The 8,522-nt window shown below is 46.9% G+C and overlaps 1 pseudogene; it reads left to right on the top strand.

Annotated features, from left to right (window-relative positions):
* Window positions 1-1,434: 1,434 nt before the first annotated feature.
* LOC144805447 (uncharacterized) lies at window positions 1,435-3,249 on the top strand (annotated as a pseudogene).
* Window positions 3,250-8,522: the final 5,273 nt, after the last annotated feature.

Genomic DNA, 8,522 nt, shown 5'->3' with positions numbered 1-8,522 from the left:
TTAGCGCCACCAGACAGTCAATTTTGCACAGTTAAAACGTGCCTCGGTGTAAATTACAGCGCCTCTGCAGGCTCACCTCCTTATTTTAAATGTGTTATTTGATGGGTTCAGCAGGGCCCTGCCGCCCCTCTCACCCCGTGCTGAGCATAACAACCCACGCGCCGATGCAGCAGTCACCAGCGCCACACCAGCGAGTGTTTGTTGCAGGGACTTGGCAACTATATGTAGAGGCGTCATTGTTATTTTTATTTCAGTGCCATGTCCTTGCAGTAAAAAAAAAATTTTGCTCAGAACAGTCTTCTGATATCCAACTGGGCACTCTGGACTTCTATTTCCTCTACTCGCATTGGGGTCCATGGCAGCCTTGCTCCCACTGCCCGCAGGCCCCCCCCCATCCTCGCGCTCCAACAGGTCTCTTATCCAACTGTGGGGTGCAGAAGGTCTCCTCCCACCAGTGAGTCTTCGACAGTGCTCCTGCCCAGCACTGTGCATGTCTCACGCCTCCTTTTCAGTGGCACTGCTAATCACAGAGGGGAGGGTTTTATACAGCGCACACAAAACCCGGAGGTATCAGAGCGCTTTACATGAGCACCATTTGCGATACAACCTCTTCTGACATTGTTTAGTGTAACACAGAGTGCAGGGGGTGAAGACAGACAAGAGAATGGGGAGCTGAGCTGTGAAAGGCCAAAGGCCAGAGAAACACCAGGCCCCCTGCCTGACTCACATGGGGGGGGGAGAGGAGCTATTGTGTTCTGGCGTCTGTCTTACTGCAATCGCACCTGAGTACTTCACAGGTCTGAACAAGAACATTTTACTTAACAAGGCTTTCTTGATTTCACCCCTTCTTAGAACCCCTGCATCTCTATTCTGCCAATTGCTGGAAGAATCTACCCCTCCACCCCGAAATTTGACTGTAGTTGCGCGTCTGGGAGCTATGTAAGTATATTTACGCCACTGGTCGTTATTACTGTTGAACTGTATTCGAATGTTTCATACTGGACACATATGGATTCAACATTCCCCTTTCATTAAGCTGAACATTCTCCTGACAATAGGTTACCTGACCTGTATCTGTATATACATTGCATTCCTTTGCAATTTTATAAAGCGTGAAATTGGCCTGAGGGCTTTCGTCCACCAAGTATTAATCACTTTTAGGCAAGCTGGAGGTTAGCTAATTTGCATACATCCAGAAACTAATTCTTTTTTTTAAAGCATGATGGTTAATAAGCATTTAGGGTACCTAGGATACAGATTTTTTAAGTTTTAAATCAAAAGCTAAATATAAAATGGATCCTTATGCTATGCCTCAAATATGTGTTCTTCAATTTCACCAATTGGTTGGCAGCCTGTTCAGTGGCATCATTTTCTCAACAGTACACAACCGGTTTCTAAGTGTCTTTTTTTATGATCTACTTTGCGCAGAACAGAATGCCCCGCAGAATAAAGACGGCAGAAGATTATGTGCTGGAAAACAAAGATTTCATGGTTGAAGAAGTGCGTGGGCAAAAGATGTTAATTTGCAGGTTTTGCAGAGTGACTGTCCCAATAGTAAGTGGGAAAACTGCAAGCCGAATTGCTGAACATCTTGTCACCAACACCCACTTGAAATTGAAAGAGCCACCTAATAGCGACAGCCTTTGCCAGATGTCTCTTGCTGAGACAATGACGCGCTTCAAAAGAAAACGTGAGGAAGAAAAGGATGTGGCACATGAATTTGTACGTGCCCTAGTGCAATCTGGAACCAGCTTACACCAAGCTGATGGACCGATTGGGAATCTATTCCGCAAGCGTGCACCAGCATTCAAAACATTACCAAAACCAACACAAATGTATGAGAAATACCTACCAGAGGTGTTCCTTGCAGATATTGAACATATTTCAGAGTTACTGCAAGGTGATGTTAAGATCTCTGTTACCATTGATGAAACCCCAGAGATGCGTGGCGACCCAGCAGTGGCAGTGCTAATCACATTTTGTGATGCAAAAAATGGATGGCACAGACGTACCATCATGGCAGTTCTGGATGTACTGGAAACATGCAATGCAGTGTCACTTGGAATGCTGCTGCAGAGAGTTCTTACCAAGTTTAGCAAAGATTGGGGAGATATTGTTTGTATTTGCAGCGATTCAGCTACGTATATGAAAAAGTTATGTGATGACCTGTCAAAAGCAATACCTGAGCTGAAGTGTTTCCCTGTGAGAGATCCTTGCCACTTGCTAGATGGTATGCTGAAAGCAGCATTACAATCTTCTGAGCTGATGAAGAATGCTATTGATTTTGTAGTACATTCAGGCGCACTGTTTCGTTATGCGCGGGAACTCAAATGCAAATATTTCTCATTTTGTGTTTTGTGTGGCAGCAAAGAAAGAGTCATCCCAACTGTGTCATTTAGTAGGTGGTTCTCAGTACTAGAGGCCGTGAATGCAATATTATCTATGTGGCGACCCCTTACTGAATTTTTGCTTAGTGATGATGCAAAAGGCAAGAAATGTGAGGATCTTCGGGTGCATATTGATAGTGATGTCAAGAAAAGTACACTGTACTGCATCCTTAGATTTTTACAGGAAAACATGACTGCTGTAGTGGACATAATATAAAAACTAGAGTCAGAAAACACCCTTGTCTACCAAGTGTTCAGTATAATTGGTGTTGATGTCAAACATCTCCTCGAGAGTAGGCTAGACGACACTTTTAGTGACTTTGGCACGGCAACATGTTCCCTGTTAGAATGCTTGCCACTTGGGAAGCAAAGAAGTGTTGAAGACCAATTCAGGAAATTTTATTTTACCATGAATGAGAAATGGCTAGCAATGATGCATAGAAATGTCCCTTCACCAACCATGGCGTTTGAAGTCAATGAAGCCTCACTTTGGTACGCTGCACAAGTGTTAGATCCATTCCGTAAAGGGGAATTTTCTCCGGACTTTTCAAAGTACAGCTTCATTTTTGACCGCTTTAATACCTCTGAGGGCATGTGCACCCAGTTCAACGCGTATGTTGCAGAACCTGTCCCAGAGAATGTCAACCTTGAGGTGCACCAGTACTGGCATGGGAAGCTACGTCAGTGGCCAGAGTTGGCAAGTTGTGTACTGGCTGTTTTGGCGTTGCGAGTCTCAAGTGTCAATGTTGAGAGGGCATTTTAACAAATAAAAGTGTACATGGGAAGGAAAGAGAGAGCACGAATGACTAAAGAATCTCTGAAGAAATATTGTATGGTGTACTACAATAAATTTGACTTGTGAAAATGTATTTGGACTTCATATACACGTACATGCACTGTCTATATGCCATGCATCAATAATGAAAGCCAGCAATAATAAAAGCAAAGCGTTTCATAAACACCGGAAAAACACCGTTTCAGTTGTTTTTTATGGCGCGAAAATTAGAAATCACTGAAAAGCACTGTTTTTTTCAGGTATTGAAATCACTGGAAAACACTGACAAAACACCACCAGAATTTACCCAAAATAGAAACTGAAAACAGGAAAGCCTAAAAATGCGCTACTCACCATTCGAGGGAGGCATCTGTCGTGAGGATGAAACTTGGAGTGTCCACTACAAACGAACTGCTGAGATGTTTGGTATGAGAGTCCATCATAGCAATGCTCTTCGTATCTGAGACGTGATGTTGATGACATCGTCAAAGGACCCTGAGACTTGTTGCAATTGATCGTCGAGTTCCTCCTGTTGGGGTCTCATTTTGAGGCGACAGTTGGGAATTAGGGGAATACAGGAAGACAGCATCCCCAGAAGCGATTTGAACTGTCGAACAGAAACATACTTTTATGTGTGCAGGAGAGTTGCCAGTTTGGAAATCCGCTGTTGTCTTTCGTTTGACACAAAAGCCCCTGTTTGCTGTGTGTCTATGATGGCCCCCACGAAGGTCCTCACTTGAGAGGGGGTGAACTGAGACTGCTCCAGATTGATGGAAAGACACAGAGACAGGCATGATTGAGTGTGTCTGGTTGCGACTGCGAACGAATGCGCCTTTATAAGGCAGTCGTCGAGGCAGCGAAATATTTGGACACCAGCAGGACCAAGATGTGCTGCCACCGGTGCCAAGACTTTGGTGAACATTCGGGTGCAGAGCGAAGGCCAGATGGAAGGACTTGGAATTGGAAATCTCTGCCAGTCACTCTGAAGCGCAGGAATTTTCTGTGTCTGGGTAGAATAGGGACATGAAAATAGGCATATTGAAGGTCCAGTGTTGGCTTGTAATCCCCTTGAGACAGTAATTGAAGCACTTCTAGGAGAGACAACATCCGGAAAGTTTGCTTCTTGAGGAACTTTTTGAGGGAACGAAGGTCCATAATGGAATCTTGAATAAAAGCCTGCATCCCTTTGAAGATTCCGTACACTTTGATCGCTCCTTTCCTTAACATGAGATTGATTTGGCATAAAAATTCCTTCAGATGGGCAGGAGGAGGACCTCTGGGGGGAGAATTTGGAGGGAATTTCACAGATTCCAGAGTGTGGCTTCTGGACACAATGTCCAAAACCCATCGATCTGTAGACCAATCGGAGAAGAAATGGGAGATCCGCCCTCCAACTTTGGTCGGATTGATGGGAAGAGCGGTTGACAGTTGGCAGTTGGCAGTGCTTTTTTGAGGAATCTCTACCTCAGCAGGAGGATTTCCCTCTGTACTGCTTGTAAGAGGCAGCCTGCGGCAGTCGAAACGACTGCTGTTGCAGGGAGGAGGAGTAACGCGGTTGGCCCGGATAGGGATGGTACTGCTGGTATTGGTTGTAACCTCCCCGAAAGGAAGAGGAGGAGCCATGACCCCTCGCACCCCAAAGGGCAGCTCTTAAAACTGTACAGTAGACACTACACACTACACACAGACCCGAGAGGCCTGGAATTTAGACTTTGGCTTTCCAATGGAAGATCAAGACTGGCAACGGTCCTGTGAACTAACATGCATGGTTTCTAGTAATGCCCATTTTCGACTGATACATTATAATTTTCTACGAAGAACCTACTTAACGCCACAAGACCTTTAGCGAATGGTCGTGTCTTGCCCAGATATGTGCCTGCGCTGCAACACTGTGGGGGCTGATTTCTTACATTAACCATGGCCCTGCGATGCAATACACTCCTCCTGGCAACTAGCTGTCGAAGAAATGGTGCATGCCACACAACTAAGTATTGAGCTGACGCCCAAATGCTGTTTATTCGGCCTCTTTACAAGCCAGAAGGGCGCATGATAACCTATAAATTTGGTCAGTCGCCTATGGTACTGGCATGACGTAGAATTGCAATCACATGGCTGTCCCAGCATGCCCCAATGATTGTGCTCTGGCATAAAGATGAGCTCGACTGGGCACTAGCTGAGGAGACACGTATGCGCCTTAGCAGAAAGGATGACATATTTGAGGATACACTAAACAATTGCCGTGCTCATACAGATAACTCCTAGCTCCTGCTTCCCGAGTGACAACAGACAGAGACTCTGACTCTGAAACTGATGAACTGATGAGGCAGAACACTACGACACTGGGGACGAGCAGGGAGGTGTCTCCTCATAATAATTATAAGGTACATTCCCAATTAGGGAAAAAGGACACTTATCGATCACCTGGAGAATGGGAGAGCAGATTAGTGCATGTGTAATTATTGACTACTTCTTGATTAACCTACTTACGTAGAACATATGGGTATTATATGTCTCTGTATACTCTGACTGCCATGTTGTATGTTGACAAAATTAAAGTAAAGTTCGGGGGAAAAAAACAAAGCCATTACATTGTGGGTGGTAGAGGGTAGTGAACCGGTAATTCACGCCACACTCCTTCGACATGTGTTTCAAGTAGCCAGACATGAAGTTGGTAGCTCTGTATGACACCACCTCCTTAGGGAAGCCCACCCTGGTGAAGGTGCAGGGGCAGTGGTAGTCCTGAGGGGAGTAGCCTCAGAATACCTGGAGGCATGATCTACTACCAGCAGAACTGTTCCCTGATGCTGTAGGGGGTCAAGGGGACCAACAATGTCAATCTTTGCCCTTTCATAGGGAACGCCACAACTGGAAGCGGGATTAAGGGGGCCTTTGAGGGCCCACCTGTCGTGCCACTGGCTTGACAGATGGGACAGGAGTTACAAATCTCCTTCACCTTCTGGTGCATCCCTGGCCTTTATTTCTGGTCTGGTCAAGGTGTCCAGCAACAGGGATGCCATAACCGGGTCCTCTAGGAAAGATACAAACAAGTTTGCCCCACTGAAGGGAAGATGGCTTATCAAGAGCTTCTGAGAGTTACTTACCTTCAAGACACTCATCCAGATATGCTTTGTGGCTGCTTTCACTGATCTTAAAGCAGATGTGGCTGCACAGAGGCCAAACAATACGTCATATACAACTCTGACCCGAACTTCTATCATGGAAAGCCGAGAAGCACAGTCCGTTCGTTGAGAATCTCAAAGAGTCTGGACAGAATAAGTTGTATATGTGGCTGCTTATAATGCACAAATGGAGGCGCAGGAACTCCCCAAACGCCCGAGGCTCTACCACTCTCCTAGTGGCACTAGGTTTGGGGTCTTTGGCCTCAGTGTAAAGGATTTCCTCCTCCCAATACGTCCTGTGGGCACCACTGCCATCACCTCCTTCCTGTGTTGCAGCTTGCTTTCACAGGTTTTCAAGAGTGGGACAGGTTTTCTGTCCCTGGCACAGATCTTCCCTAGAGGGTCGCCCCAGGGACAAAAGCTCATCCTGGTAAAACTTCAGCTCCTGAGGCTCAGTTGTCCCTGGGGCTGACCCTTCTTCCTCCTGAGGAGAACGGTCTGGTGTCTGACTAGAAGCTGGTTCTCCAGTTTTCCTGCCTTTTCTCTTGGAGGACTGGGCCATTATTCCAGACTTCAGCACCTCTTTTACACCCGGGCTCTGCTCTGTGCTATGGTTTTCACACACACACATACAGTGTGAGGTTCCAAGCATTTGTGCATGGATCCTCAGTTCAGCCTCAGCCCAGGCTAAGGACTCCAAATCATTGCCAAGAAAACAATCAACTGGTATGGATGAAGAGACTACTACCCAGTGCTTAATTTGTGCCGGTGCTTTCCGGTGCTTAGCACCGGCACTTATATCTCAGGGCCGCGTCTACACTCTAGCCGAGCCCACATGCAATTGATCAATAATTGACTGCGCATTATTGAAGTAGGTGCCACCATTTCAGCCTCTCCCCATCCCTGCGAAGAAATAAAACATCAATGCAAGCGGGCGTAAACTATTTCTAATCTGCTGCCTGCCTAAATGTGAGCCACATACCTCACATTACCACCAGAAACTGAAACTGCCTGGGGCCTAGGCTGGGTCTTGACGTAGGTCACCAACACCGTCAATCCTCATTTCCTTTTTGCAGTCATTCATTGGTAGCGCGCAAGCGTAATGCACTACCAATACAAGATCGCAAAATATAACATTAGAAGTTTGTTCCCCAAATCGGACCAATCAGAAGTTGTTTTTACCCGCGGCCCGCCTAGCACACTGCGCAGCTGCAGCAGTTAATCATTATCACAGGACAGAAGCAATGAGCGTGTCAAGAAGCAGGCCTCTTCCGCTGCTGAATAATTTAAACTAAGACGGCTCTCCCGGATTCCTGGTAAGTAATTAATGCCTTTGACCAGCGTTATATTTGTGTACAATTGAAGCTTTGAAATGTACGATCATGTTAAATAATAGCGTAGGGCCCATGGCTGCAGCTCTTCTTGTACTGCTGCTGGCTTGTAACTTTTGCAGAGAAATCTTTTTATTACCCCCTTCCCTAAGGGGGAGGCGGGGCCGCGTGGCGCTACCATACTCGTGACAAACCGCTCCGTCACAGCCCTTGGGTGAGCTGTGCTTGTGACGGAACGGTTCCATCACGGCCCCGCCCGCTCTTTAGAACGTCAACGCAGGCGCGAAATTCGGCCGCTCAGGCGCGGCGAGCGGGCCGTGACAGAACCGCTCCGTCACCAGCAAAGCCCACCTGAGGCTCGTGACGGAACGGTTCCGTCACGAGCATGGGAGGGGTTAAGTTAAAAGCCAGCAGCAGTGGTGGAAGAACTGCTGCCGTGGGTCTCATACAATACGATAAAGCGCGATTTTGCATAAGGAGCAATTTGAATGCTTAAATGCAATGTGTGGTGCAAGCTGCAGTGGCCTCCCATTGGGAGCCCTTACAAATTAAGCACTGCCGCTACCTCTTCGTTGCCAGCAACTCCTTCCAAATCAAAAGACACCCTCGCCTGCGTGATGGGTTTGTCACATTTTCAGCATTGATGACTGGAAAGGTCCTTCCAGGCAGATACTGTTCCAAGGAAACTATCTGCTCAGTCACCATGGTGATGCTGGCACCAGTGTCTCTCAAGGCCTCCACGCTAACCCCATGTGCATGTTAGTGGGCCAGGCAGCTAAGGTGGCTAAGGCCACTTCCCCTACTCGAGTCGCCTCAGTGAGCTCCTTGGCCTGGCCATTGCTCTCCTGAGATCCCATCTGGAGATTGGCGGCTGCAGGTACTGCAGGTGGACCAGAGGTATATTTCTTGT

Source organism: Lissotriton helveticus, assembly GCF_964261635.1.
Source record: "Lissotriton helveticus chromosome 1_1 unlocalized genomic scaffold, aLisHel1.1 SUPER_1_unloc_10, whole genome shotgun sequence".
Lineage (NCBI taxonomy): Eukaryota > Metazoa > Chordata > Amphibia > Caudata > Salamandridae > Lissotriton > Lissotriton helveticus.
Note: the sequence above shows the minus strand (reverse complement) of the source record. Positions and strands in the feature narration are given on the sequence as shown.